A 4,994-nucleotide genomic window follows, 5' to 3' on the forward strand; every position below is an offset into this window, starting at 1 on the left:
AAACAAACCCCTGGGTTAACCAGAAGGTGTGGCTGTGCAAAGGGTTTAAAGAGCGTGGGAACTGCGCGGCGCACGTGCTGGATTCAGCTGCACTTTCTCTAATTCTTTTGCCTCAAAGATGACGAACTTCCAGCTCCTTCGTAGTTCTGGGACTCTACCGTGTCCAGCAGCCAGGCCATGGCTGGAGTGTAAGTGCCACCGTGTCTCAGTGAGCCAGGGGCTCCTTTTTCCACCTGCCCGAATCCTCACAGCTCTTTGACTAATTTCAAGTTGATGTCATTTCTCCCCTTCCTTAAATGTCTAGCACCGTACAGGGTTACTGGTCATTTTTATATTTTTCCCCAAGATCTACTTAAGCATTTCAACAAGTGAGGCATTATTTTGGTGCCAGCTGCACAAAATAAAAGAAACTCCATCCATGCTCCCCACCATTTCAGATTTGACTTGAAATGGATCATAGACCTAAATGTAAAACCTCGAACTACAACTTTCTAGGTGAAAACACGGGAGAAAATCTTGATGACCTTGGGTCAGGCAAAAATTTACTAGATACTGAGGTGTTACACCTGTAGGGAAGGTCGTGGTGGTTGTCCGCTTTTTAGGAGGTGGGAGTACCTTCTTCCAGGTGGGAAATTACAACTACATGGCCTTGGTGGTAATGTAAGTGAAGAAACATTTGTGACTGAGTACCAGGTGGCATTAATGCCGGGACTCCTTCGGGTAAAGAATTCTTTGCAGAGTTGAATACAGACGTCCACGGGGATGTCACGGGCTCTGGAGAAAGATAGTACAGCTGAGGTTTGAATGTTGCTATATTTTGCCAGTCCCGTTGAAGTTTCAGTAGCTTTAAGAACAGAAGAATGTGATTGATAATGGGTTTTGTTCAGGAGCTGGTGTCATATAAATAAAGGAGACATTTCCAGAGGAAGTGGACTTTGAAAGCAAATGTGGTGTCCTTTCCATGTTATCTGGGTGCAGCCCGATCCTTTGCTGTGGGGGCGACCTGGTTAGTGTAGATCAGAAGCCCCCCAAAAAATCAGTGTTGGATTTCCGCTGAAAGTACCGTACTTTGGGGGTGAAACTCAGACTTTGAAGTATTAAAGCACACTCAATTTTATCTGATTTGAGTGTTTTATAACTACCACTCGATAATTAGAAATCTTGAGGTCTCAAAAGTCACTCTACATGAAGTCTCGGAGTTGTTTGTACAGTTACTTTTTTTGTCTTTACTATCTAGACTCTAAAAGATTAACTTCTCGACTTTTCTCTTTCCCACGAACCATGTAGATCCAGAGGGTGATTTTTGCCAACAGTCCGCTCTGTACCAGGTACTGTGCTAGTGGTCCACTTTTTACCGTGTGTGGCTGGGGACCAGAACCAGAACAGCAAAAGGGAGAGAGAAGTGATTCAAATCGTGTAAGAGGCCCCTTCCTGAATCTCTTACCGAGCCAGGACCAGAAATCTGATTTGCTGTCTCTTGGTCATCACTCCTTCCATTCCCTTTTCTTCAAACACTTCTTAATCGGACACAGCCTCCTGATTTTACCTTCTCGACTCTAAATCATTTCAGATATGAGGGACGTGTCTGCCCCGGCTTTACTGTAGTCCACTGAGATGCCACGATGACGTCCTGTGACGCCACTGATGATGGTATCTGAATGTCTCGTAATATTTTACCCTGGTTTGTTAACCTGCCCCCAGAGTCATTACTCTGCTATAAGACGCAAAGTTCTGGTTATCTCTTGTTGTGTAACAGATCACCCCCAGATACTTCATGGCTTAAAACAGTTATTGTTTTGACTCTCATCTGCAATTTGGGCAGGATTCAGCAGGAAAGGCTTGTTTCTGCCCCATGTGGTGGCACCTGGGGCAATCAACTGGGGCTGGAGGATCCACTCTTAAGATGGCTTACTCACGGGGCTGGCAAGTTGCTATCAGCTTTGGCCTGGGAGCTCAGTTAGCTCAGTACCTCTCCATGGGGCTGCTTGAGCTTCCTCCTCACAGCATGGGAGCTGGGTGCCAAGCTCCAACAGTCCAAAGGACAGGAATTGGGAGCTACCAGTTTATTAAGGCTTGGGCCCCGAAGTTGGCACATCATCACTTCTGTCACATTCTATTGTCAAGCACGGAGTCCTCCCAGGTCCAAAAGAGAATCTTCTTGATGGGAAAAGTGTTAGAGTCTGTGGCCATCTTTAAGTTACCACGTCCATTCATCATTGACTCAGATAAACACATCAGCCTTATTTCGAGATCAGTAAAGATCCTTTATCTGAACAGCAAATGGATGCTGTCTCTGGCCCCAGTTTTCAAAAGTCCTAGAATAAAGATCACTCATGATCATCTTTATGAGTAAAAGCAGGAATAGCTTTGGGGGGAAAGTTGCCATGGTAATGGTATTTTCTGTCTTGCCCTGGGCTGCTAGTCATATGGGGATTGAGGTTCCTAAGGAAAAAGAGGCTGCAAAGAGGCTGAAATTTTGGTATAAAAAGCCATCACACTAGAAGATGCCAGAGAGTGAATGTTTTAGGTTTTGCAGGCCCCCATCTCTGAAGTCCATCATGGGTCAATGCGTTTCTTTGTGGAGGCTCTGGGGGGAAAAATCTTGTCCTTTCCCACCTTTTAGCGGGCACCCCCATCCCTTGGCTCTCAGCCCGTCCTTCCATCTTCAAAGCCAGCAACGTAGCATCTCTCTGACCTCTTCTGTCTCCTTCCATTTTTAAGGAGCCTTGTGCTTATATTGGTCAACTAGAACAATCCAGGATAACCGCCTTTAAGGTCAGCTGATAAATAACTTCATTCCATCTGCCGCCTTGCTTCCTCTTTGCCACGTAAACTAACATTCAAAGGTTCGAGAGATTAGGGCATAGACGTCTTCGGGAGGCTGTTCTGCCTACCACATCATTCTCAGCTCACGGGCTTAGATTGTCAACCCTCGAGCTATTTAGTGCTGTGATTTCCAAATTGACTTCATCCCGCAGTTGATGTAATGTTCACAAAGAAATTACATTTTAGCTCCTTCGTACTCGAGATAGGAAGGAATACATAGAATTCTGTGTGTCCCTCTCACCCCGAGTTTGACATTGTACCGTTTTCATCCACAGCCGAGCACATGCAAGAATATGACCCACTATTACCAGAACTCGTTTTCGGATCGTATCAACTTGAGACACTTTATTTTGTCTTCTAATTATTCTACTTGAAGTTGGATAGAAGTTTCTGTTGACTCAGATAAGCTACTATATGGTATCCCAAATGTCACTTGTTTAAATTTTCTTTAGAAATAATATGTTCTTTTAATAAAACAACGCCATTGGGTATAATTGGCTTCTGATAGCAGAAGAAAGGATAGAGGTAATTATGTGCCTCATTTGTAATTTTAAAAAGAAGATTCAATGGCTTGCTTCTTTGGATGTGCCTTTCATTTGCAGTCAGTTCTGTAAGGTCATAGACGCATTCCTAAAAGTCACCACGCTATGCAAAATCATGCGGCAGGGCTTATGGGAAAAATGCAGTTAGGGGCACGGCACTCAAAATCTTCCTCGGTGACATATTTGAAAAAAGATGGAAATGTGAGAAAAATGGTAAAACACTTGTACACGTATTACATGTTTAGAAAAAGACGTAAATACTACGATAAATACGGTGCTTCCCACCGAGAAAGACCTGCAGCTTTCTTGTCAACGCGGGTCTCAGAAGGGTTGCAGCTGTTACATTCTTGTGAGGAGGTAGAAGGAGGGCCATCTGAAACGGTGCTGAAAGTTGTGACACAAGACGTGGATGGGTGTGGTTGTCCTTGTGACGGTGTATGCGTTTGCAGTATTTTTTCGGGGCTCCCTTTAGCTGGGCGCAGTGCAAGTCCTCTGTATTCTCAGGAGGAGAGTTCATGGGAAAGCAGGTGCAAAATTCCTGTTAGGCTCAAATCATTTCTAACGATCGTTGGAGCAAATTTCCCTTTTCAAAACAAGCATCATAGCAGAGCTGATGGTGGGTGTCCTTGGTTCTTGGGCGGTGCTCTGTGGAGGACCTGCCTGAGCACAGGGCACTGTTTTGCTTTCCTTGCCCTGGAAGACACCTGCCAGCGATGGGCAGGCTCACTCACAGGTTCAACACTCAAAATTCTATACCCCAAATATAGAAATTTTTCAATGTGCAGTTAGCAGAGACTTCTGAAGCTCTTGTTTACTCTTTTTTTTTAAGCTACTGGAGGATGACAGTCAGCAAAACATGAAAGTACACCAAGAAAGGGTACAGAAAGTGGGAAATGGAGTGTGGGAGAGGGGTGGTGGAAACCCCCGGGGCCAGCTGGGCAGGGCAGAAAGGGCCTCGGTCAGACCCGTGCAGGAGGATGGAGTGGAGTCTGCACTTCAGGTCCCTGACCTCGTGGGATTGAGATCGTTAGCTCAGCGTTTAGGCTGGAATTTGTATTCAGTACTGAAAAACTGAACACATCAAAAGGTAGGATAACTTTCTCCAGGAAAACACCTCCCATCCCCCCACCCCCCAAAAAGTTCTGCTTAAAGGGAAATACTATAAACTTTGCTTTAAGTTCACTGTGGGCTCAGCCCTGAACAGCATTTACATAGTTAAAATGCAGCTCATTTGGTTGAGTCATGATCTGTATTGGGACGATGGCCGATGGCCGGATGAGGTGGGGAGGCCGCAGGCGGTGTAGGTGAATGGGACGGGAAGGAAATAGTTAAATCCTCATCTTCATAGTTAGGAGTCAACACATGATGCCTGGAAATGAGAAATCAAGATGAAGCAAATACAAACACATTAGCTAGAGACTCGAAGATCTATATCAAAAAACTATCAAGAATCGAAATTGGTTGCCTCTGGGCTGTCTGTCATAAGCCTTACAGAATGCTTTGAATTTTTCGATTACTGTGTACATGTAACTTGAATCAAAATGAAAAACCAAACATATTTAGCAGAAAAGAGTTAACATAGCAAGACCGAGACAAATTTCTAAAGAACGTACAAGATCGCGTCAC

General features: G+C 44.7%; 1 protein-coding gene across 1 annotated transcript in view; it reads left to right on the plus strand.

Moving 5' to 3' along the window:
* PRPS2 (phosphoribosyl pyrophosphate synthetase 2) overlaps positions 1-4,994 on the plus strand; it is a 32,747-nt gene that overhangs the window by 6,824 nt on the left and 20,929 nt on the right. The gene's annotated exons all lie outside the window — the stretch shown is intronic.

This window comes from Pteropus vampyrus, unplaced genomic scaffold (assembly GCF_000151845.1).
Source record: "Pteropus vampyrus isolate Shadow unplaced genomic scaffold, Pvam_2.0 Scaffold81, whole genome shotgun sequence".
NCBI classification, from domain to species: Eukaryota; Metazoa; Chordata; class Mammalia; order Chiroptera; family Pteropodidae; genus Pteropus; species Pteropus vampyrus.